This window comes from Lepisosteus platostomus, chromosome 5 (assembly GCF_059453375.1).
Source record: "Lepisosteus platostomus isolate fLepPlt1 chromosome 5, fLepPlt1.hap1, whole genome shotgun sequence".
Taxonomy (NCBI): Eukaryota; Metazoa; Chordata; class Actinopteri; order Semionotiformes; family Lepisosteidae; genus Lepisosteus; species Lepisosteus platostomus.
Genome location: NC_142615.1, coordinates 19,789,209 through 19,815,857, shown reverse-complemented (window position 1 = coordinate 19,815,857; position 26,649 = coordinate 19,789,209). Strand labels below are relative to the sequence as shown.

Sequence of the window (26,649 nt, the reverse complement as noted above, 5' to 3'; positions counted from 1 at the left end):
ACTTGTTCCTTTACACAAAAGTTATTTATTTTCAAAAGAGACCCATGAGGATTCCTCTGGTGTGCAAGACCTGCCTGAAGACATTTGACCAGTTTCCTCTTCACCAAAAGAGGGTGTGTATGAAATGAGCCTCAGCAGAGGAGATCAGCAAGGTCCTTCTCCAGGCCAGGAAGGACTTGTTGAATCACCTGAGGAATGGGCAGGTCGGGGATTGCAAGAGCATAGGGCTCATGTGTGGTGAGAATGTGAGACTGGCGGAGTCCATGGACTGTTATATGTGGAATCTTGAAGACACATCAGCAAGGTAAGATATTTAGAATTTATAAGGGTTCTTCTGTTTCATTTCTAACCTTTACCTTTATGTAAGGGTATGTTAAAATGATATACCAGTGGTCCAGATGCCCTGAGCAAGAGGCTGCTGTCCAGGAGGAAGAGATGCCAGAGACTGAAGTGGAAGAGGAAGGGGAAGATGTGAGTTCTGGAGAACTTTCTATTTTTTCCAAATGTATCTTTTGTTTTATACTTGTATTCTAGTTTGTCTTAGAAGTTCTTAAAAGCCATCAGCAGGCTTTCAGGAAGACGGTGACAAAGGCTGGACTGGACAGAACGCACTCCCTGGATGCTCCTCACCTGGCTGGGTTTATACAGGACCTTACCAAGGATCTTGGAGTGGCAGATTGCTCTCAGGAGGTATTTATTTTTTAAAGGCATTTAAAATTGAGCAGTGATATTTCCATAGCACATGTTTTTACTCCTTAGCTTAAAATTCACCCATGTGAAATCTCAGCCATAAACATAGTGACTCTACATTTATCAGGTAGAAAATGTTTCCAGATTCCTGTTTTTATGGATCCATCTGCATCTTCCTTAAACTTTGTAAAGGGCCTATCCAAAACAACAATTATTGTAACCAAATGAAGACCACTGGACTGTCTCACCAAATCATTGCTAATTATATTAAGAACATAAACCATTTTCCGGGCTACATCCTAAATGATATCAGTGTGAAAGTAGAGGATCCCAGCCTGGCTAACCTCATCATCAACTTCCAAAGTATCCCAAAGGATATTCAGAAGAAGAACAGTAAGAATGTTGCCAAGAGATTACTAAAATTAGGTCATTTTCATTTTAAAACTTCTTTCAGTTGTACTTTTAATTTGAATACAAAAAAAGGTTGATGAGTACGAATTTCTCCCACAGATATAGACAGTTGCAGAGTCCAGAACTAAGTATGAAGGATTGCTGGAAGGTGTTGATGGTTGCAAAGAGAGATGTGTTGCACAGACTGGGCAAGACATCACCTTGTCTGAGCAGCTTCTTGTACTGTATTACCTGCAGGCCTTTCTCCACCTGAAGCACCTGCAGCACCCAGGGGTGGTAAAGAACATGAGAGTAAGGATACTTTCATACAACAAAAGTAATAAATTACATATATGGGATTTTTACAGTTTGGTGTATTCATTTTTATTTTCTCGCTATTACAGTTCGAGAAATGGGTGCAAAGAAAGTGTTGTCTCAACAAGTGGGCACAAAAATGGTCATAATTCCTGTTAAAGAGCACAAAACCTAAAACAGCAGCTGGCTTCCTTTACATTTAGTGAAGAAGGGGAACATGCAAGTTGATGGCTATATTGATATACCCATCCACTCAATTCAGGGTTGTGGTAGAACTGGAACCATCCTGTCAAGCAGTGGATGCAAAGTACTGTATCACCCATAATGTGACACCAGTCCATCACAGGACTCACTCACACCATGGCCAATTTTCATAGAAGCCAATTAAAATCCATGTTAATACCGAACAAAAGACCTCCACCTGCATAGCTCCAATCATGTACAGTATTTAAGAAAATCTGGAATGTACCTTAATTGCATTTTATTTGTGTTTTATCAGCCGTTTCATCTTTACTTCACTAAACTACGCTGTAATGCCCAGGTCAGCAGCTGTGAAAGGAGACGAAGAAGATGGACTGGTCAGCCAATGTATCAACAGTGTCGAAGTGCTAGAGAATTGGAAGCCCAACACAGGACTGCCACCAAATGACATGCAAATTAAAAAGTTGATAAAGTATCAAATCTGGGAAGGCCTGAGCATCACTGATGATCCTGTGAAGGGGAAGAAGTTTGTGACTTCCAGGTGTTTCCAGAAGGGAGAGGTGGTGTGTGATAACAATGGCAAGGTCATCACAAAGACAACTGCTGAAGCTCACAGGGAGAGATGAGATGTCTTTTCTTTTCAGATGAACCTGCACAAAAACTGCATTGATGCTCGTGAAAAACACTGAGCCTGCCTCCTGGATAAGGAGGCAAATCGGAAGATGGATAAATCCATCAAAGAGAAAAGACAATGTAAGGGCTGTAAGAAAGTCATTTATAATCAACGAACAGCCTGTCATAATTCTGTCTGTGACAAAAAGGGACATTGTTGAGGGGAGAAGAGCTCCTCTGTGATTACAGAATTTCCAGGAAATCATTTCAAGGTGAAGGACAAGCTCTGGAGTGGTTGGTTCACTGACCATTCCCAAAAAAGAAACTAAGTAAGTATATTAAAGTGCATATTTTGAAGATATTCATTTTCTTGTACCTTGGAATTAATGTAAAAATTATATTCGTGTTAATGTCTTGAAAATAGCATTTCTCATTCTCATCAGCAAGGATATAAGGAAGGGATATGGGACTGCTAAAAAGATACATGATTTTCAGGAGAGTATAGAAGGCAGATAACTATCCCACTCAATTGTTACTGCAAAGAAATGCCACAGTGTAAACAAAAAGGTGAACCATTCTTGAAATTTATTGACAGAATCTGAATAGCACAGCATTCCGAGACCAGGCACTGGAGTTTCCTGCAGCGTTAGATGGGTAGTCTCTTGGTAAGAGAGAACAGAGCCCACAAGATCTAGAGTCTAGAGAACAATTTCTTACAATATTAGTGGTAGTTTCTGAATAGGTTAAGGACAACATAGTTGTAGAGCTATCTTGCAACTTCTTAAAAGTTGTAAAAGTGATTACCATATTGCCAGTGGTTTATATTTAAAACCTAAAGATTTTAAATTGAATCTTTCTTAAACAAAGGACATTTTTCACAGGAACAGCAGCCTAAATCAGTTGATGACTGTAAATATGACAAGCTTGTGATAAATTTTAAAGTGCAAAACAAAGTTGTATTGTTTTGGTTTTGTCTTCAACATCATATTAATAGGCATGTTATTTTTAGAGCAGCTGCCTGCCATTCACCACCAGCCAAGATGCCACGAGGTACATGAAATGACCCAGAAGTACTTAATGATACAGAGAAGAGCATATGGGGGGAAAAAAAAGAAGACAAGAAATATCCATTAACACGTGCATCTAGAAGCCAGAAGACGGGTGATGATCAGCATTTCAAAATCAGACACTGGAGGTTGAATTCAAGTTTTAACAGTGATTGTCTATGTTTGGCCTCAACACAAATCATATTAATATGCTCACATTATTAATTTGTACAAAGTCTCCAATATTCATTACAGGCGACGTTCCCAGGAGTACACACGACCCAGCCAGAACGTGGCTAGCTGACGTGCAGTGGACCTCAGGGAAAGAACTCTTGCCCACACGGATGTCTCTGCTCTGAAAACCACTGGATAAAGGTACATGGCGGTCTGTTCTCAGCTGTTGATTTTGTGAAAAATATTGAATATGAAAGATTGAAGTGTCACTATTCAATGAAGTTCAGACATAAGTATTATATTGAGAAGCTAGATCTGTTCTACTAATAGCTTTAGTACCTCAATATTGTACTGTTTGCTCTGGTTTTCAGACATCAGTCCAAGATTATTGGTGGGTTAATTGATTTCTGGTAAGATTGGCCCCACGTTTGAGTGTGTGTTTACATTTCTATCTGGCATCCTCAAAAGATGGTTTTGTTTCCTTTTCTTAATTGCTCTTGATTACTAGAGTTTATTTGGCATGATACATTTGTGATAAATGCTTTTTCTTTGTGAATAGTCTTATTTTAATGTACATAATGTCAATGAGTTAGTACCTTAAAGAACAAGCAGTAAAAGAAATGACATTTCAGGTTTATTAGCTAAAGTTTTTATAAGTGAACAGATTCCTTTACAGTGCAGAGACCCATCTTTAATATGCTGTGTGTGCTCATAATGGACTTGAAATTTGTTTTTGTCACAATGTAAAGGTATAATAAATAGATAATATACTCTATTTATCAAGACTTGACTATTTTAATTCCATACTTCCATTGACTGCTTTGGAATGCATTTCTTACAATTTTCCTAAATAATCATTGTCTTACAGTGTAGACCTGGGTGACATAACAGGGGTTAGGGCTGTGTTGACTGGAGGTATGTGTAGACTGGCCATTGTCTATGTGAGACTGTGGGATCACTAGGGGTTCCCCCCCCCCCCCCAACACCTGTAACATTGTCAAGTGGTATAATTACCTACAAAAGCTAAAGTTTCCTCCATTAAGGGGTCACTATTTGTTACATTCTGGCGGAACAAGAGACAAGATAAACCTCTCACTGTCACTGACGGAGCAGTCCGGGACACTCTATGCTAGATTGGACTGTTGTCTTTGGAAGATGGGGTCACAGGTGATGAAATAGACCACAATGGCAGTCCTGCCTAGCTGTTATATCACTGACAGACTCACCCACACATTGAGAAGAGAGCACTGGTTTCTGTGCAGAAAGCAGAACAACACACTTTAACTGGTCAATTAGGTCTAATTGTTATGGGTTCGGTAATAGGGACCGAACCAGTGAGTGAACCCACTTGCAGGAGCGAACAAAACCAAGTCGTAATCCGAAAGCAAACCGTAATCGTAGGAACGAGCCGAGAGTCCAGGGGAAGCCAGAAATCCGAAAGGGAACGAGTACCGAAGCCGAAGCGAGATCCGAAGTCATAGTCCGTAGAGCAATCCGAGAATCCAGGGGTAGCCAGTAATCCAAACAGAGCGAAAGTAACCAATCCAAGCCGAGATCCGAAAAGCCGAAGTCCAAAGGGAAAAACCGCAAACCGAAAGCCAAGACGAACACAGAGTAGAAGTAGCGCAACCAGGAAGCTCGAAAGGGAAAACCAATACTGAGCAACGAGGTAGGGAAGGACAGGTGTTTAAGTAGGATGAGACGGGGGTGTGGTGGTGAATGGGAAAACTGATAGGTGAACTGATGGATAGGGGCTACGCCTATTTCTGCCTCCTCCATTGCCGGGAGGCAGGGATCGTAACACTAATGAGTTTTATTGCCCTTGACATCTAACTTACTCCAGCCCCCCTTGTGGAAACAACCCCTAATTACTGTTCATGAGCTCCTGGCCAAACTTGTTCCCAGTGGAACCAACCTGGAGCAGCAGAACAGAGGTTTTTGTTTCTTTAAGTTGTCTGCTGTTGTAAAACAAGTCATCCCTTAGGAATAAAAACTCTCCCTCTAGTCTGGTTGCTATCTCCTTTATTTGCCCTATATTCCCAGGGCAAAGCAGCTGAGTGATCAAAAGCTGAACTGCAAGGAGCTGAATTTCACACTGGGTTACAACAGACCCTGGTGGGAGAATGGGCAGGAGAGGGCCGGTTGTGCTCCTGAACTAGTCCCCTCCTCTCCTACTCTCGTATTTGCATCACAGTCTATAAACTCCAGCCCTATTGCTTTTCTTCCAGTTCATTTTTTTAATACAGCTCGTGAATTATGTATACTCTTCTGAAGTATCAAGAAAGCACTCTTATCTTTATTTCACGTACAGTATACAACAGACTGCTTGATAGTAACCACAACTCCAATAACTTTAACTAGAGGAAGAAACCCAGCTTCTGCTCAAAAGAAAAAAAACATTGAAATCATAAATCTCCAACACTGGCTGGAGACTCTGTGTGTCCGTGCTCAGCGGTTATACAGGACAGGACTCAGCGCGCAGCAGGTGCGGCTCATTGCTCTACGCTCCCCGTGCGGAATGCACGTCTCCTCCTTCCAGACTCGTAACACCGCTGCATACTGTACATCCCTCTTAAATCCCAGAAACACAGAAACTCCGGGGTTTCTGTGAGTCAGTACTGGGTTTCTCTGTTCGAGATTACAAGCAGAAACCAAAAAAGCGCTGAAAGCAGGAAGTTATTTCTGTTCGTAGGCATAAACGTGTAAAAATACATTTTCTGATTCCTAAAACCCTAATAAAATCCATCTAAGTCTCCCTTTCGTTCCCAATGCACATAACTGAATATAAACCAGTCAAGTTCAGGTACTTTTCTGATGTACAGTATCTGAATAGTTCTGGCGCGGCTGTTGTAACAAAGATACTTACGAACTTTTTTTTCATACGAACTCTTGCCATTTTTAAAATGAAATTTTTTTTGAATTAGCTAAATCACACGAAACACCAGCATCACTTATCGTAAGCATCTGACCAATTACATTGCTGAATGTTAAACCCATTTAGTCTTATATTTATTTTATTTATTTATTTTTATTTATTTTTAACTTGTTTTATTTTTTTTAAATTACACACCTGTTAATGTAGTCCGGATCGCGGTCACCGAGGACCACTCCTGTCTCCCCAGATGACACTTTTTATTTTTAAGATAAACGCGAGATAAACGTTTGTTTGAAACTGCTCCACAAATTTTCTCACATGCACGTATTCTCCAATATCACCACAACAAAACCATAAAGTTTGTTTCCACAGACATGACACTATTATGCAATAAACCAATAAATTAATGAACTAGCAGAATCCCAAAACACATGGCAACCCGGCAAGCACAGCATGTCAATATCATACATTTTTACCAACAAAACCGCAAAAGCAAAAACCAGCAAATATATATATATCCCATGTTTTTACCTTATTCTGGAGCATGATATATATCCAAAATAACCCAGACTAGTTTATCTCAAGAGCTAGAGACTAGTAAACGTTACTGATTACGTAGTAAATGTTTGAAGAACGAGCGCCAGAAATAAGGCGATTTGATTGGTAAAAATCGCTGTCATTCTTTGTATTTTCAGCCATTCAGAGCCCTTAGGGGGTGAGACTTCCTCTAGAAGCTTCAGGCTGCATTTTTAGCTGTCAATCATTGACTCAGAAGGGATAATCAATCAGTTTTTTATCAGTTTCTTATCAGTGCTCCTTTTTTTCACACCAGAAGGCAACTCTGAGGTTTTTTTTCATTGCATAACAGCAGATAAAGGCTCTCTAGCAGTGTCTTAAGGTTTTTATAGCAATTGCAATGGTTTTTATTCTTATTATTTTCAATATTTTTATGATTTTTTATTATAGGCGTGAAATTTCATTCCAGGTCCAGTCTTCACAAAACATGATGTAAAATTTTTTCTAATTGATCAATTTGTCCCAAATTTTATCCAAGCTAGTAGCCACCTAGAACAAGGTTTTCAAATCATTCCCAGGCCCTTGACATGCATATAGTTGAAAAATCTGACATCTGAAGACCAAAAAAAAAATGTTCGCCAGCTTTTTTTTTTTTTTCATATGTTTGTCTGCTGAGTGGACACATTAAGAAATACAAGACATTTGACTATTCAAACTCAAAGCTATGGGGGTTAGCTTCAATTTAAGACCTGAACCAGGCTCCTGCTATGTTCTGCTGCAGAGATATAACAAATGTTTAAGGGGGAGGAAATTCCAGGCAGACATTGGCTAAATATGTCACTGGTAGTAAAAGGTTAAGTATTCTTGCCATTTTTAGCATATTGTAAGTGGATTTTTTGCAAACATTTTATTTTTTAAATCACATGAAACACAATCAACCCATTGTAACTTCACATTGATAATTCCTAAGCTTTATAACTGTGTATTATTTCTTTTTACCTTGTTTTAATATTTTTTATTATTTTTGCATTTTACAGAGCTTTTTAATATATTGTGAGCATTTTAGTGTCATTTTAAAATAGGACTATCAATGGTCCTGACTTTTAAACCTGTATTTATTCTGACATTATTCTCTCCACCTGCAGATGAGGGAGGTATTTGATTTTAAATTTGTTGATTTGGGGGGAAAATATACATTCATTTCCTTGTATGTATCACCAGTGGGAAACTTGGCATTTTTGGATGAATTGCAATCTTTACTGCAAGGCCTTCAGACTGATATAGAAATGACGGGAGATTTAAATGACACGTTTGATAAATCAGACAGGCACAGTACAACATCTAAAATGGCAGAACCCTCTAAAGTACTGAAAAATTTCCGGCACTTTCATAATAAATAAAATTTAATTTAAAGCATAAAATTTGCTTTAAAAAGAAAACCACAATTTTTACGATATCATATTTCAATATCGACGTTCAGATGAAGATTTTGAGGATTTGAATATCAATGGAGAGTACATTGATTTTGGGACAATGTTTGCATCTGAATAATCCTTCCTCCTGGAAAGAAGGAAAAAAAAAGTTTTGAGTCTCAGTCTTCAGGATCCCCCCCAAAAAACGTGCAAATTTGTTTCCGATGTATTTTGGATAAGATATAACTCTCATAGAAGATACATTTTATCAGTTGAATGCAGTCGATACTTTCGACTTTTTATATGATGATAGGACCTACATTTAGGGCTCAGTACTGATAACACTGCTGCTATTGATGGAGTAGAAATATCTGGCAGTTTTTTTTTTTCTGAGGCAAGAAGTCCTAGAACACCTCCTATAAAAATGTTAAGATTCAGAGCAAGAAATATTTTTCCACCTCACCTAATGCTATTGCATTAACGAGGCTGAAGTTGGCTTCTTATTCGCCAGTTGCTGCTTTGCGTTTTTCGTTCCATATTAAATGCTGCTGCTGTGATGTTATGTCGTCTTTCGCCTGTAGATGGCTCTCTACAGTCATTTTTAAAAATACTTATCCGGATGTATTACTGTATATTTCCTCAGTAAAGGGGAATATGTAAGTAGAGACTGTCCAAATTGCATTTTTGTATGAAACACATTTCAGAAACACAACTCACAATAAAACAAACTGGCATGTTATACCACGAGTAAATAAGACAAAGGCAAAACGTAAATTCACTGGCACTTTCTGCATATTTTCCACGACCTTGCCTTCTGATCATAAAAAGACTCAAACTCTTGCATTTTACAAGAAATTTTAATATAGCAGTTTTAAATGGGACATTTAGAACATGGTATATGAGACTATATGGTTAACTGAGGATGAGCAGAGGGTGATCGAACCTACCTCCTGGTTATAAAAATGTCTAAAAATTCTGACACAGATGTGTGAGAGACAATGGAAAAGACTATCAAAATCCTGAACTTCAGGACATTGTACTGTACCGTTTTTTAAATACAGCCCTCTGAACATGGCATGAGAGAATACATTGTCAAATGGTTAATGCAATGTTTGCTATATTTCCAGGGCCCTCCCTCCTGATTTTAAAATCGTCTCATATTTCTGACATCAAGGTGTGAGACACAATATAACAGACTGTCAAAATCCTGAACTTCAGGACATTTTATGATACCATTTTAAAAATATGACCCTCTGAGCATGGCATGTGAGAAAATGGCATGTGAGAATGCATTGGGAAAAGGTGAATGCAATTTCTGCTGAATTGCTATTGCCCTCCCTCCTGATTACAAACTCGTCTCACAATTCTGAGACTGAGGTGTGAGACACAATGTAACAGACACTATTAAATTTTGAAGTACAAGAGATTATACTGTTACGTTTTTTTTTAATATTGACCCTCTGGCATGTGAGGACTTGTAGTCAACAAAGTAGCACACATTCTGCCAATTTGCTTTGTCCCTCCTTCCTCGATACCAAAACATCTTAGTATACCGACACTAAGGTAAATGTCTCTAAATCCAGAAGTTAAGTTGTCAAAGTATATCGGAGTCAACCGATACTGATCAGGTTCTGCTGCTGCTGAGCCCGCAGCCTTCACCATAAGGTCCAATTCCCCAAGCCTGTACCCTTCAGAAATTGCAGTATAGAATGAAAAAAACTCCAATAGATATTGGCCACTGTTGGCGATTTTCCTTTAAGAGAGATAGATAATACTTTATTAGTCCCGTAGGGAAACTGACAAATGATTCTCCAGAAATTTATCACTTTCACTTTCACTCCAGTGTATCACTTTCACTGAGACCGAGGAGTGTTAAGCTGTACATGAGTCTTTGTGGCTCGGTTGTTAACAAAAAGGGTGGTGGTTTGAGCCTTCCCAGGGACGCTATGAGCCTTTTAATGTACACACCCGTCTCACTTTACCTCCACGGCCGGTCTTGTACCGCAATCAAATACAGAGCCCGCAGGGGGCAGTAGGCTCGCAAATATAGCTCACTGTGTATATAATGAAGAAGCGGAGGTTAGTTTCTCATCTGCATGTTGCAGAGCCTTATGCAACTCACAACAACAGTTGGGGTTTGATCCCTGCACGGGCTATTAGTTGAAAGACCATTGTAAATGACGTGTAACAGATTTATCCAGCTGGCTTTTATGTTTCATACTAAATTGCTATCTTGAAACCAAAATAATTAGAAATATGGAACACAACTGTTGTTCCCCATGAAGGAAAGCTGTTTTACACTGACGTCACTCCTTTTTATTTAATCCAGATTTTAAAAACAACTCCGCCCTATCAAAGGAAAATGTTACACAAAAGTTGGAAAGCACACTCTGAATCCATCTGTATATTTGATTTCCGCAATCCGTTCAAGGCTGCCTATGTTAATCGTAAGTGTATAGATGAAACATTTAATATATTGTTCAGTTTAAATCAAAATGCTTTAATACTACAAGAGAGAAGTATAGTATGGAGGTTGCGACAAATGTGTGATTTCTTGGAAGAAAACTACTTTTCTTTGCGTTAAAAATTAATTCGAAACAATTGACACACAAACCCTTTGTCTTTTTTAAAGAGATTATATCTTTAAACAGACAAATGTATAAAATGTGTTTTTTTTTACCTAGAGATTTTGGACAGGGGCGATGTATTACTAGTAGAGGCTGCTGACTAACACTGTACTGTCTGGAGATCAGCTCAATTTGCAATAAAAAAACATGCGTAACAAAGCTGGAGAGCAGCTGAACTTGTGCTCAGTAGTCAGTATGGTGCTGAGGGTTCAATACTGGCGTTGTTGTATTAGCACAAGCTGCACAGGCTCTGAATCAGACCATTTCAATTAGTCTGATCAGTGCAGGACAAGTTCATGTAGAATTATTGCTTTGTCTGTCTCTTGTTTGTATATAAATGGATGTCTCTGATAACTTAATGTTAGTTTTTATTTTAGTTTTAGTTTTACGATGTAGGTCATGCGTTGATATATGACATGTCTCATTCCTGATTCAGCTCATGCTCCATAGGAGAGAAGAGATTCCTCCTGTTTCTCGTACAACAATATCAGAACAGAAGCCCATGTCACCCATCTCTGATTCAAGATCGAGTTGCATCTTCAACATTTTGTTTTTGTTTCTGATCATAATTTTCTTTAGTTATGATCGATATTGAACTTTTTCTAAGTAAAACAAAACTAATCAAACATGCAGGCAGATTTTTGAAAAGTATTAGGAGTTGACAGGGCGCTCCTTCGGAATAGTCGTCAGAAAATGTGAGAAAATGAAAGTTACATAAACTCTCACACACAGCATTAAAGACTGGAATCTGATCATAAAAAAACTAGCTGTCTCCCCGTCGGTAATCAAACCCCGGTTTCCCGCATGACAGGCAGGGACACAAACAACTTTACTAACTAGGAGCGTTTGCTAGCTATTAGGAGGCATTTACTCTTAAATATGTTACTGTTTTGGGTTTCGACTTTAATTTTCCCGATACCAGTTTTTTACAAAAGTAAAGGCACACGGTACATGTGTGGCACATCACGTCCGAGTTTAGTGACAACTACCTCAGAGATTGTAAGCTGGGTAGTTTCAGATCAGATCACTTTTTTTATCAAAGGTTCAAGCAAACCCGAATACCTTTGTGTAATCGTTTTTTATAAAGTGTAATTGTATTATAGCATGTGCAACTGACGATTTTCTTGATACGTTACATGTGCTCTTGTTTGTATTGTATGTAGTTTTGTTGTTCAAATAAAACGTAAAAGACACAACTTTCCGGATGCGGCTGCTGTAAAAATAAAATGACATCAAGGGTGCTGTACGCAGAGGTCTGAAACCTGCTCCACAGAAGATCTTTATCCAGAGGTGTTAAAGAAGTCGAGATCTCGCCATGAGAGGGGAAGCATCTCAGAAAAAGCAGGTGCAGTCGGTTCCACGGTCATAACGCCACTAAGTCGGGCGACAAGAGCAAAACCCACCCGGCTTCCTCCGGGCAAGTAATGAGACAAAGAAACAACACACAGCGGGTAGCGTGGCCGAGCGGTCTAAGGCGCTGGATTAAGGCTCCAGTCTCTTTGGGGGCGTGGGTTCGAATCCCACCGCTGCCAGGTGCTTCTGTCGAGACCCCCTTTCAGCTGGCTTCAGACGAAAGGGAGGGAACTGCTTTTTGGCAGTCTCTCGAGAAACTAAGCAAAGTGTTTAAAGATACTTTCTCAGCTTGACATCAAGGCACAAAACAAAAACCTTCTTGCGTCCTCTCAACCCAAAAGCGCTTTGTCACTTTTTGCGTTATGCAGGGAACGACGTCTGCCCAGATCACTTTTGTGTCAATGCAAATCGTAGTGTGCCCTCCGTTTTAATGTTGGCTGTGCTGGCGTGCTGCGGGGGTTGAGCTTGTTAAATCTTTGCGCATAGCGCTCCTTTGGAAGTACTTTGTCCAAGTTCAAAAGCGATCGTGGGATTTACTTCATGCGTGCCAAAAAGCATGCCTCGCACGACAGATTTAAATGGGGAATGGAGCCTGCTTCTTGCTGTTTTTCCTGTGGTTGCAGTTACAAAGTTGATCGTGCTTTCACATTCTGTTAACAGTATTCACTGGCTGAGCTTTATCAGTTGGTTCGTAAAGGAATCTCTGCTTCGGTTCCAGAAAAGTCATCTGTGGTGTGTTTTTTTCCGTGCCCATGGCAGTCTTTTAAAGCTGGTAGTAGTGGCGGCGAAGTTAATTTTTTATCCTCTTTAAAAGAATAAGGACGGGCTGGGGCGAGCTCCATTTACCACTCTTTCAGCTAACCGCCGAACTCCCGAACTGATTACACTGCAGAGCCACAGGCGCCTCGCTTTTCTCCATTCTCTGGGTCAGGGTGAAAAAAAACTTGCTGGTATTAGCTGGCCTGCTGGGAGCACCTCTTCTTCACTGATAAGCAAGATTTGTTTTTCATCTTTCTCAAGCTGTATAGATTTCTTTCAAAACAAGTTGTTCCAGAAAGGAAACGAACACTTGCATTCACCTGAATTAAAAGGCATGGGATTTGCCCGTAAGGATAAATTCTGTACAGTAAGACAGGAAGAAAGGCACCGCTGGGAATCGGACCCAGGATCTCCTGTTTACTAGACAGGCGCTTTAGCCAACTAAGCCACGGCGCCGGCAACGTGCTGTCCTTTGACAGCCACATGGACACGTCTCAACTGCTCTGAGACATCTGCATTCGGTGTGCACCGAGCCTGCTCCCCTTGCAAGTTTCCTCATTTACATGCGATAGCTCCACCACTAAGAGAAAGGATGAGAAATGGCTTTTATCTGGCACTTTTCATGTCAGAGGATCTCAATCTGCTTTCCGTGTACAAGAGGATGTCCAACTCATGTAGCTAAAGACGTAGACGACAGTGCTCCACTGAAATCTTGATCTCACAACCCTCGGCATGACTCCTCTGTGTTCTGCTTTAGACAAAGGGGGGAAAAGACTTCTTTCATCACACGTTTTGCACTGTTTACGGTGTTTGCAGTGCTCTTTCTTAAATGAAAACCAGGAATCGGCACCATATGAGGTGAGACTAGATAATATTGGATCAAGTAGCCTCGCCATTCCATGCGTGACGTGCGCAAAGTGTAATTCCTGTCTTTATAGTGTGCTTGTTAGAGACTTAGCTGGCACCCAGAGCGCTTTAAATCCGGGAGTCAGCAGCCCAAGACAATAGAGCTTCCTTCGTCTATGTTTTTTGCGTGAAGGGGGAAACCATGCGTGTGCTGCAAACGATCTTAGTATCGAAGTGCCGTCCCACATAACCGATCCGAACAATCTGCTTTACAGAGGAGCACTGCCGGAGCTTATCGTTGGCAAACTGAAGACCAGGCTGACCTCTTCTGTGACTCTTGAACACTGAGTCTCAAGGTTGTGAATTCAAGGTCCACGCTGGCGGGAAATTCCATAGGTAATGATCACATTTTCTTGCATGCTAATCAAAAGAAATATTAAGAAACTTTTCCCGATACCAGTTTTTTACAAAAGTAAAGGCACACGGCACATGTATGCCACATCACGTCCGAGTTTAGTGACAACTACCTCAGAGATTGTAAGCTGGGTAGTTTCAGATCAGATCACTTTTTGTATCAAAGGTTCAAGCAATCCCGAATACTTTTGCAAGAGACATTTCAGAATCCCAGTCAAATCCAGTACGATTGCTGGATCCTTTGAATTCGACTGAACTATAGCACAGATCTGCAGTCCACCATTAGAATACTGTGGGTGTGCTGTATAAGACATACCGCCCAAAATAGTTCTAAAACAGGAGAAGCAACCTCGTTTAGGAATGTGGTATAAAGTGAAATGGTCTGGGAAGAGTCCTACGTTTGAACAGTTCAAAATAGACGTCAAGGGGTATTTACGGACTCTTTCGAAATGTAAGAACAAGCTGTGCGGACCTTATCTTTATTTACCTTTGTGTAATCGTTTTTCATAAAGTGTAATTGTATTATAGCATGTGCAACTGACGATTTTCTTGATACGTTATATGTGCTCTTGTTTGTATTGTATGTAGTTTTGTTGTTCAAATAAAACGTAAAAGACACAACTTTCCGGATGCGGCTGCTGTAAAAATAAAATGACATCAAGGGTGCTGTACGCAGAGGTCTGAAACCTGCTCCACAGAAGATCTTTATCCAGAGGTGTTAAAGAAGTCGAGATCTCGCCATGAGAGGGGAAGCATCTCAGAAAAAGCAGGTGCAGTCGGTTCCACGGTCATAACGCCACTAAGTCGGGCGACAAGAGCAAAACCCACCCGGCTTCCTCCGGGCAAGTAATGAGACAAAGAAACAACACACAGCGGGTAGCGTGGCCGAGCGGTCTAAGGCGCTGGATTAAGGCTCCAGTCTCTTCGGGGGCGTGGGTTCGAATCCCACCGCTGCCAGGTGCTTCTGTCGAGACCCCCTTTCAGCTGGCTTTAGACGAAAGGGAGGGAACTGCTTTTTGGCAGTCTCTCGAGAAACTAAGCAAAGTGTTTAAAGATACTTTCTCAGCTTGACATCAAGGCACAAAACAAAAACCTTCTTGCGTCCTCTCAACCCAAAAGCGCTTTGCCACTTTTTGCGTTATGCAGGGAACGACGTCTGCCCAGATCACTTTTGTGTCAATGCGAATCGTAGTGTGCCCTCCGTTTTAATGTTGGCTGTGCTGGCGTGCTGCTTTTGTCTGTGAAACTTGAATGTTCTGCTTCTTCACACCAAATCATCGGCGGGGGATGAGCTTGTTAAATCTTTGCGCATAGCGCTCCTTTGGAAGTACTTTGTCCAAGTTCAAAAGCGATCGTGGGATTTACTTCATGCGTGCCAAAAAGCATGCCTCGCACGACAGATTTAAATGGGGAATGGAGCCTGCTTCTTGCTGTTTTTCCTGTGGTTGCAGTTACAAAGTTGATCGTGCTTTCACATTCTGTTAACAGTATTCACTGGCTGAGCTTTATCAGTTGGTTCGTAAAGGAATCTCTGCTTCGGTTCCAGAAAAGTCATCTGTGGTGTGTTTTTTTCCGTGCCCATGGCAGTCTTTTAAAGCTGGTAGTAGTGGCGGCGAAGTTAATTTTTTATCCTCTTTAAAAGAATAAGGACGGGCTGGGGCGAGCTCCATTTACCACTCTTTCAGCTAACCGCCGAACTCCCGAACTGATTACACTGCAGAGCCACAGGCGCCTTGCTTTTCTCCATTCTCTGGGTCAGGGTGAAAAAAAACTTGCTGGTATTAGCTGGCCTGCTGGGAGCACCTCTTCTTCACTGATAAGCAAGATTTGTGTTTCATCTTTCTCAAGCTGTATAGATTTCTTTCAAAACAAGTTGTTCCAGAAAGGAAACGAACACTTGCATTCACCTGAATTAAAAGGCATGGGATTTGCCCGTAAGGATAAATTCTGTACAGTAAGACAGGAAGAAAGGCACCGCTGGGAATCGGACCCAGGCTCTTCTGTTTACTAGACAGGCGCTTTTAGCCAACTAAGCCACGGCGCCGGCAAAGTGCTGTTCTTTGACAGCCACATAGACACGTCTCAACTGCTCTGAGACATCTGCATTCGGTGTGCACCGAGCCTGCTCGCCTTGCAAGTTTCCTCATTTACATGCGATAGCTCCACCACTAAGAGAAAGGATGAGAAATGGCTTTTATCTGGCACTTTTCATGTCAGAGGATCTCAATCTGCTTTCCGTGTACAAGAGGATGTCCAACTCATGTAGCTAAAGACGTAGACGACAGTGCTCCACTGAAATCTTGATCTCACAACCCTCGGCATGACTCCGCTGTGTTCTGCTTTAGACAAAGGGGGGAAAAGACTTCTTTCATCACACGTTTTGCACTGTTTACGGTGTTTGCAGTGCTCTTTCTTAAATGAAAACCAGGAATCGGCACCATATGAGGTGAGACTAGATAATATTGGATCAAGTAGCCTCGCCATTCCATGCGTGACGTGCGCAAAGTGTTATTCCTGTCTTTATAGTGTGCTTGTTAGAGACTAAGCTGGCACCCAGAGCGCTTTAAATCCGGGAGTCAGCAGCCCAAGACAATAGAGCTTCCTTCGTCTATGTTTTTTGCGTGAAGGGGGAAACCATGCGTGTGCTGCAAACGATCTTAGTATCGAAGTGCCGTCCCACATAACCGATCCGAACAATCTGCTTTACAGAGGAGCACTGCCGGAGCTTATCGTTGGCAAACTGAAGACCAGGCTGACCTCTTCTGTGACTCTTGAACACTGAGTCTCAAGGTTGTGAATTCAAGCTCCACGCTGGCGGGAAATTCCATAGGTAATGATCACATTTTCTTGCATGCTAATCAAAAGAAATATTAAGAAACTTTTCCCGATACCAGTTTTTTACAAAAGTAAAGGCACACGGCACATGTGTGCCACATCACGTCCGAGTTTAGTGACAACTACCTCAGAGATTGTAAGCTGGGTAGTTTCAGATCAGATCACTTTTTGTATCAAAGGTTCAAGCAAACCCAAATACTTTTGCAAGAGACATTTCAGAATCCCAGTCAAATCCAGTACGATTGCTGGATCCTTTGAATTCGACTGAACTATAGCACAGATCTGCAGTCCACCATTAGAATACTGTGGGTGTGCTGTATAAGCCATACCGCCCAAAATAGTTCTAAAACAGGAGAAGCATCCTCGTTTAGAATTGTGGTATAAAGTGAAATGGTCTGGGAAGAGTCCTACGTTTGAACAGTTCAAAATAGACGTCAAGTGGTATTTACGGACTCTTTCGAAATGTAAGAACAAGCTGTTCTTATCTTTATTTACCTTGTGTAATCGTTTTTCATAAAGTGTAATTGTATTATAGCATGTGCCCCTGACGATTTTCTTGATACGTTATATGTGCTCTTGTTTGTATTGTATGTAGTTTTGTTGTTCAAATAAAACGTAAAAGACACAACTTTCCGGTTGCGGCTGCTGTAAAAATAAAATGACATCAAGGGTGCTGTACACAGAGGTCTGAAACCTGCTCCACAGAAGATCTTTATCCAGAGGTGTTAAAGAAGTCGAGATCTCGCCATGAGAGGGGAAGCATCTCAGAAAAAGCAGGTGCAGTCGGTTCCACGGTCATAACGCCACTAAGTCGGGCGACAAGAGCAAAACCCACCCGGCTTCCTCCGGGCAAGTAATGAGACAAAGAAACAACACACAGCGGGTAGCGTGGCCGAGCGGTCTAAGGCGCTGGATTAAGGCTCCAGTCTCTTCGGGGGCGTGGGTTCGAATCCCACCACTGCCAGGTGCTTCTGTTGAGACCCCCTTTCAGCTGGCTTCAGACGAAAGGGAGGGAACTGCTTTTTGGCAGTCTCTCGAGAAACTAAGCAAAGTGTTTAAAGATACTTTCTCAGCTTGACATCAAGGCAAAAAACAAAAACCTTCTTGCGTCCTCTCAACCCAAAAGCGCTTTGCCACTTTTTGCGTTATGCAGGGAACGACGTCTGACCAGATCACTTTTGAGTCAATGCAAATCGTAGTGTGCCCTCCGTTTTAATGTTGGCTGTGCTGGCGTGCTGCTTCTGTCTGTGAAACTTGAATGTTCTGCTTCTTCACACCAAATCATCGGCGGGGGTTGAGCTTGTTAAATCTTTGCGCACAGCGCTCCTTTGGAAGTACTTTGTCCAAGTTCAAAAGCGATAGTGGGATTTACTTCATGCGTGCCAAAAAGCATGCCTCGCACGACAGATTTAAATGGGGAATGGAGCCTGCTTCTTGCTGTTTTTCCTGTGGTTGCAGTTACAAAGTTGATCGTGCTTTCACATTCTGTTAACAGTATTCACTGGCTGAGCTTTATCAGTTGGTTCGTAAAGGAATCTCTGCTTCGTTTCCAGAAAAGTCATCTGTGGTGTGTTTTTTTCCGTGCCCATGGCAGTCTTTTAAAGCTGGTAGTAGTGGCGGCGAAGTTAATTTTTTATCCTCTTTAAAAGAATAAGGACGGGCTGGGGCGAGCTCCATTTACCACTCTTTCAGCTAACCGCCGAACTCCCGAACTGATTACACTGCAGAGCCACAGGCGCCTCGCTTTTCTCCATTCTCTGGGTCAGGGTGAAAAAAAACTTGCTGGTATTAGCTGGCCTGCTGGGAGCACCTCTTCTTCACTGATAAGCAAGATTTGTGTTTCATCTTTCTCAAGCTGTATAGATTTCTTTCAAAACAAGTTGTTCCAGAAAGGAAACGAACACTTGCATTCACCTGAATTAAAAGGCATGGGATTTGCCCGTAAGGATAAATTCTGTACAGTAAGACAGGAAGAAAGGCACCGCTGGGAATCGGACCCAGGATCTCCTGTTTACTAGACAAGCGCTTTAGCCAACTAAGCCACGGCACCGGCAAAGTGCTGTCCTTTGACAGCCACATGGACATGTCTCAACTGCTCTGAGACATCTGCATTCGGTGTGCACCGAGCCTGCTCGCCTTGCAAGTTTCCTCATTTACATGCGATAGCTCCACCACTAAGAGAAAGGATGAGAAATGGCTTTTATCTGGCACTTTTCATGTCAGAGGATCTCAATCTGCTTTCCGTGTACAAGAGGATGTCCAACTCATGTAGCTAAAGACGTAGACGACAGTGCTCCACTGAAATCTTGATCTCACAACCCTCGGCATGACTCTGCTGTGTTCTGCTTTAGACAAAGGGGGGAAAAGACTTCTTTCATCACACGTTTTGCACTGTTTACGGTGTTTGCAGTGCTCTTTCTTAAATGAAAACCAGGAATCGGCACCATATGAGGTGAGACTAGATAATATTGGATCAAGTAGCCTCGCCATTCCATGCGTGACGTGCGCAAAGTGTAATTCCTGTCTTTATAGTGTGCTTGTTAGAGACTTAGCTGGCACCCAGAGCGCTTTAAATCCGGGAGTCAGCAGCCCAAGACAATAGAGCTTCCTTCGTCTATGTTTTTTGCGTGAAGGGGGAAACCATGCGTGTGCTGCAAACGATCTTAGTATCGAAGTGCCGTCCCACATAACCGATCCGAACAATCTGCTTTACAGAGGAGCACTGCCGGAGCTTATCGTTGGCAAACTGAAGACCAGGCTGACCTCTTCTGTGACTCTTGAACACTGAGTCTCAAGGTTGTGAATTCAAGGTCCACGCTGGCGGGAAATTCCATAGGTAATGATCACATTTTCTTGCATGCTAATCAAAAGAAATATTAAGAAACTTTTCCCGATACCAGTTTTTTACAAAAGTAAAGGCACACGGCACATGTATGCCACATCACGTCCGAGTTTAGTGACAACTACCTCAGAGATTGTAAGCTGGGTAGTTTCAGATCAGATCACTTTTTGTATCAAAGGTTCAAGCAATCCCGAATACTTTTGCAAGAGACATTTCAGAATCCCAGTCAAATCCAGTACGATTGCTGGATCCTTTGAATTCGACTGAACTATAGCACAGATCTGCAGTCCACCATTAGAATACTGTGGGTGTGCTGTATAAGACATACCGCCCAAAATAGTTCTAAAACAGGAGAAGCAACCTCGTTTAGGAATGTGGTATAAAGTGAAATGGTCTGGGAAGAGTCCTACGTTTGAACAGTTCAAAATAGACGTCAAGGGGTATTTACGGACTCTTTCGAAATGTAAGAACAAGCTGTGCGGACCTTATCTTTATTTACCTTGTGTAATCGTTTTTCATAAAGTGTAATTGTATTATAGCATGTGCCCCTGACAATTTTCTTGATACGTTATATGTGCTCTTGTTTGTATTGTATGTAGTTTTGTTGTTCAAATAAAACGTAAAAGACACAACTTTCCGGATGCGGCTGCTGTAAAAATAAAATGACATCAAGGGTGCTGTACGCAGAGGTCTGAAACCTGCTCCACAGAAGATCTTTATCCAGAGGTGTTAAAGAAGTCGAGATCTCGCCATGAGAGGGGAAGCATCTCAGAAAAAGCAGGTGCAGTCGGTTCCACGGTCATAACGCCACTAAGTCGGGCGACAACAGCAAAACCCACCCGGCTTCCTCCGGGCAAGTAATGAGACAAAGAGACAACGCACAGCGGGTAGCGTGGCCGAGCGGTCTAAGGCGCTGGATTAAGGCTCCAGTCTCTTCGGGGGCGTGGGTTCGAATCCCACCACTGCCAGGTGCTTCTGTTGAGACCCCCTTTCAGCTGGCTTCAGACGAAAGGGAGGGAACTGCTTTTTGGCAGTCTCTCGAGAAACTAAGCAAAGTGTTTAAAGATACTTTCTCAGCTTGACATCAAGGCACAAAACAAAAACCTTCTTGCGTCCTCTCAACCCAAAAGCGCTTTGCCACTTTTTGCGTTATGCAGGGAACGACGTCTGCCTAGATCACTTTTGTGTCAATGCAAATCGTAGTGTGCCCTCCGTTTTAATGTTGGCTGTGCTGGCGTGCTGCTTCTGTCTGTGAAACTTGAATGTTCTGCTTCTTCACACCAAATCATCGGCGGGGGTTGAGCTTGTTAAATCTTTGCGCATAGCGCTCCTTTGGAAGTACTTTGTCCAAGTTCAAAAGCGATCGTGGGATTTACTTCATGCGTGCCAAAAAGCATGCCTCGCACGACAGATTTAAATGGGGAATGGAGCCTGCTTCTTGCTGTTTTTCCTGTGGTTGCAGTTACAAAGTTGATCGTGCTTTCACATTCTGTTAACAGTATTCACTGGCTGAGCTTTATCAGTTGGTTCGTAAAGGAATCTCTGCTTCGGTTCCAGAAAAGTCATCTGTGGTGTGTTTTTTTCCGTGCCCATGGCAGTCTTTTAAAGCTGGTAGTAGTGGCGGCGAAGTTAATTTTTTATCCTCTTTAAAAGAATAAGGACGGGCTGGGGCGAGCTCCATTTACCACTCTTTCAGCTAACCGCCGCACTCCCGAACTGATTACACTGCAGAGCCACAGGCGCCTCGCTTTTCTCCATTCTCTGGGTCAGGGTGAAAAAAAACTTGCTGGTATTAGCTGGCCTGCTGGGAGCACCTCTTCTTCACTGATAAGCAAGATTTGTGTTTCATCTTTCTCAAGCTGTATAGATTTCTTTCAAAACAAGTTGTTCCAGAAAGAAAACGAACACTTGCATTCACCTGAATTAAAAGGCATGGGATTTGCCCGTAAGGATAAATTCTGTACAGTAAGACAGGAAGAAAGGCACCGCTGGGAATCGGACCCAGGATCTCCTGTTTACTAGACAGGCGCTTTAGCCAACTAAGCCACGGCGCCGGCAAAGTGCTGTCCTTTGACAGCCACATGGACACGTCTCAACTGCTCTGAGACATCTGCATTCGGTGTGCACCGAGCCTGCTCGCCTTGCAAGTTTCCTCATTTACATGCGATAGCTCCACCACTAAGAGAAAGGATGAGAAATGGCTTTTATCTGGCACTTTTCATGTCAGAGGATCTCAATCTGCTTTCCGTGTACAAGAGGATGTCCAACTCATGTAGCTAAAGACGTAGACGACAGTGCTCCACTGAAATCTTGATCTCACAACCCTCGGCATGACTCCGCTGTGTTCTGCTTTAGACAAAGGGGGGAAAAGACTTCTTTCATCACACGTTTTGCACTGTTTACGGTGTTTGCAGTGCTCATTCTTAAATGAAAACCAGGAATCGGCACCATATGAGGTGAGACTAGATAATATTGGATCAAGTAGCCTCGCCATTCCATGCGTGACGTGCGCAAAGTGTAATTCCTGTCTTTATAGTGTGCTTGTTAGAGACTAAGCTGGCACCCAGAGCGCTTTAAATCCGGGAGTCAGCAGCCCAAGACAATAGAGCTTCCTTCGTCTATGTTTTTTGCGTGAAGGGGGAAACCATGCGTGTGCTGCAAACGATCTTAGTATCGAAGTGCCGTCCCACATAACCGATCCGAACAATCTGCTTTACAGAGGAGCACTGCCGGAGCTTATCATTGGCAAACTGAAGACCAGGCTGACCTCTTCTGTGACTCTTGAACACTGAGTCTCAAGGTTGTGAATTCAAGCTCCACGCTGGCGGGAAATTCCATAGGTAATGATCACATTTTCTTGCATGCTAATCAAAAGAAATATTAAGAAACTTTTCCCGATACCAGTTTTTTACAAAAGTAAAGGCACACGGCACATGTGTGCCACATCACGTCCAAGTTTAGTGACAACTACCTCAGAGATTGTAAGCTGGGTAGTTTCAGATCAGATCACTTTTTGTATCAAAGGTTCAAGCAAACCCGAATACTTTTGCAAGAGACATTTCAGAATCCCAGTCAAATCCAGTACGATTGCTGGATCCTTTGAATTCGACTGAACTATAGCACAGATCTGCAGTCCACCATTAGAATACTGTGGGTGTGCTGTATAAGCCATACCGCCCAAAATAGTTCTAAAACAGGAGAAGCATCCTCGTTTAGGAATGTGGTATAAAGTGAAATGGTCTGGGAAGAGTCCTACGTTTGAACAGTTCAAAATAGACGTCAAGGGGTATTTACGGACTCTTTCGAAATGTAAGAACAAGCTGTGCGGACCTTATCTTTATTTACCTTGTGTAATCGTTTTTCATAAAGTGTAATTGTATTATAGCATGTGCCCCTGACGATTTTCTTGATACGTTATATGTGCTCTTGTTTGTATTGTATGTAGTTTTGTTGTTCAAATAAAACGTAAAAGACACAACTTTCCGGATGCGGCTGCTGTAAAAATAAAATGACATCAAGGGTGCTGTACGCAGAGGTCTGAAACCTGCTCCACAGAAGATCTTTATCCAGAGGTGTTAAAGAAGTCGAGATCTCGCCATGAGAGGGGAAGCATCTCAGAAAAAGCAGGTGCAGTCGGTTCCACGGTCATAACGCCACTAAGTCGGGCGACAAGAGCAAAACCCACCCGGCTTCCTCCGGCCAAGTAATGAGACAAAGAGACAGCGCATAGCGGGTAGCGTGGCTGAGCGGTCTAAGGCGCTGGATTAAGGCTCCAGTCTCTTCGGGGGTGTGGGTTCAAATCCCAGTGCTGTCAGGTGCTTCTGTTGAGACCCCCTTTCAGCTGGCTTCAGACGAAAGGGAGGGAACTGCTTTTTGGCAGTCTCTCGAGAAACTAAGCAAAGTGTTTAAAGATACTTTCTCAGCTTGACATCAAGGCACAAAACAAAAACCTTCTTGCGTCCTCTCAACCCAAAAGCGCTTTGCCACTTTTTGCGTTATGCAGGGAACGACGTCTGCCCAGATCACTTTTGTGTCAATGCAAATCGTAGTTAGCCCTCCGTTTTAATGTTGGCTGTGCTGGCGTGCTGCTTCTGTCTGTGAAACTTGAATGTTCTGCTTCTTCACACCAAATCGTCGGCGGGGGTTGAGCTTGTTAAATCTTTGCGCATAGCGCTCCTTTGGAAGTACTTTGTCCAAGTTCAAAAGCGATCATGGGATTTACTTCATGCGTGCAAAAAGCATGCCTCGCACAACACCTCTACATACCCAACCACCACTGCATCATACAGCTGCCAGGGCACCTCACCGTGTCAAGCCACCACTGTGTCACACATATTTCAGCACGATATATTTTATGGATATTATGGAATATAATGGATGGATATCTTAGTTATCTTTCTAGTTCACAGGTTTGCATGCATAATTTAATTTTGAAAGCTACTGAGACATCAGGTACTACTGTTGTATTTATGAAAAAAAAACAAAACAAAAAACATACTAACAACTGTGCCATCCTACTCCTTAGTTAATACATTTTATTATTCATAAACAGTTAACATTGTTAGCAAAATATTTTGAATTATATTTAACCCTATTTTTTCTTTAGTTTTGTATTTAACTTATTATATGATAGTCAGACTTAATGTATATTGGAACAATGAAAATATATTTTTACAAGATTTTACATTAAGCACTTAAAATTTATATGGTTAATAATAGTAAACTGTAACATACTGTAACAAGATCGGTTAAACTGCGAAGAAAATGCTTTCAGAGAAAATGTTTCAGGTGTGAAGAACATAGATCTCCAATGCAATTTCAACCAAACCTGTTCCCACACACCCTGCCCCCACTACCATTAGAATATACACAAACATTTTAGCGTTTCATTCTGAGCAGAAGACCCTCACACCTGAAGAGTGCTGGCTGTGACGAATTAAACCGGTTTTACAGGTTTCAATCACAGACCATGTGACATGGGAGTCAGGAAACTAACACACAGCGCCACTGGATTTGATAACGCTATAAAAACGCTATAAAATAATGTGACTTGGCACAGAACAAGTTTACAGCACAGTACAAAAATAAATGCTGACCATGACTTTAGAAGCATAAATTGCCTTACACTCAATTTAAACACAAGCTGTCTTTAGCCCTCTAAGCTGGTTCATACAGAAATGTAGAGATCCAGGCTCAGAACACACAGCTTCATTAGCGAATACATATGCAGGACAACTAGAGAAGACGTTTTACAGAGGATGGATTTTTAGAAACATCCCATCAGTGACATCACTGAAGTCAACTCCTAGGTACTGTAACTGTCGTGTGGATAGTTTCACAAGAATCAGACAAAGGTTTAAGCATCGCTTGTTCTAGATAAAACTGCAAAAAAAAAACAACAACCAATAATTAACTTCTTTGCGGCTCTGTTTGCCCAAATCATATATTCACAACGTGAAATCTAGAAAATAATATTACGTAACCAAAATCCGCAATATGGAAACAGAACCTGTGTAATTGTTGATAGATGATGTACACGTAACATTTTTTCAAGACGAAATACAACATTTAAAAAATGACTTGTATGTACTTGATATCTCTAATCAATCCACGGGTTCCAGCACAAAACGAAACTAAAACACATACCGTTTCGCGCTTCTTATTAGTTGCTCAAAAGTAATTTGACCGTATGAAATGCATAATATAAACCTAGAAACATATACGTGAGCAGTACTTAAGCACTGTAGTATCGGTGTTAAGACATACCTTTCAAATACTGTAAATCAAGTTAAAAATATCTCAAGACCGATTCTGGTCATAATGAAACCATGTTTCGTGTATGTTTTCTTTTTCATCTTGAAATAACTCATTTCTAAATACCTTTTTCACTGTTAACATCTTGCAGCAACTCTGCAACAAAACATACACTCTGACAGTTCATCCTGCTACCAACATTAAATAAAACAAATCTTAAGATTTCTATATTTATGTCTTTATTTAGTGGTTTCATTAGTGACAAAGGCTAAACTTTCTTGGAAAAATGTCTTTTATGTGTTGCGGAAAAAACTGACTTGCTTTAACAAAATATGTTTATAAATCCTTTCACCTGGCATTTTCGTAGTTAGAAATTATAGAACGCTCTGTTAAAAGCAAGGAAGTTTTTATGTCCGTTGCAGTTCTTTTGCAACATGAATTTAATTATATCGTTATTAATTTCTTGAGATACTCGATTCCATATTATATTACCTTTTAATAAAATTCTAAAAGTATGCTTGTTGACTACGGTATCACGTTAGTTAAAGACTTCGAAGCTTACAATGTTTAGGGAGAAATGGAATACTGGTGTGTATTTTTTTCTTTAAAATACCGAGACCAGCCATATACTGTATGTTTATGTTCCAAAATTAATATAGTTTATGGCCTTCACACGCGTTGCAGTATGCTCCTATTCTTTTTATGCTCAGCTACTAAGATTTCCCTTCAGTGGTAAAATTAGATATGAATATTCAATACTTAAACGGGCACAGTTAAGACATTAAATATACATATACATACTGTATACAGTACAGTTTGCATACGGTAATATGTTTATGTTACGCGATTAAAAAATAAATAAATAAAAATGAGGAGTCCAGCACCAGCTGGATTTGAACACACAACCTGCCAGTTGGTAGTCACGCACCTAGACCAGTAGGCTACAAGACAGCTCGCATGAACAGGCAGGCGAAACAGCCCTACAGAG

At 41.4% G+C, this 26,649-nt stretch overlaps 6 non-coding genes across 6 annotated transcripts; 4 read left to right on the top strand and 2 right to left on the bottom strand.

Annotated features, from left to right (window-relative positions):
* Positions 1-12,308: 12,308 nt before the first annotated feature.
* trnal-aag (transfer RNA leucine (anticodon AAG)) lies at positions 12,309-12,390 on the top strand. The gene has a single exon. It is a non-coding gene; the product is annotated as a tRNA-Leu (tRNA).
* Positions 12,391-13,352: 962 nt separating this feature from the next.
* On the bottom strand, positions 13,353-13,426 carry trnat-agu (transfer RNA threonine (anticodon AGU)). The gene has a single exon. It is a non-coding gene; the product is annotated as a tRNA-Thr (tRNA).
* A 1,679-nt stretch (positions 13,427-15,105) lies between these two features.
* Positions 15,106-15,187, top strand: trnal-aag (transfer RNA leucine (anticodon AAG)). Its single transcript has one exon. It is a non-coding gene; the product is annotated as a tRNA-Leu (tRNA).
* Positions 15,188-17,947: 2,760 nt separating this feature from the next.
* On the top strand, positions 17,948-18,029 carry trnal-aag (transfer RNA leucine (anticodon AAG)). The gene has a single exon. It is a non-coding gene; the product is annotated as a tRNA-Leu (tRNA).
* Positions 18,030-20,793: 2,764 nt separating this feature from the next.
* Positions 20,794-20,875, top strand: trnal-aag (transfer RNA leucine (anticodon AAG)). The gene has a single exon. It is a non-coding gene; the product is annotated as a tRNA-Leu (tRNA).
* A 1,012-nt stretch (positions 20,876-21,887) lies between these two features.
* Positions 21,888-21,961, bottom strand: trnat-agu (transfer RNA threonine (anticodon AGU)). Its single transcript has one exon. It is a non-coding gene; the product is annotated as a tRNA-Thr (tRNA).
* Positions 21,962-26,649: the final 4,688 nt, after the last annotated feature.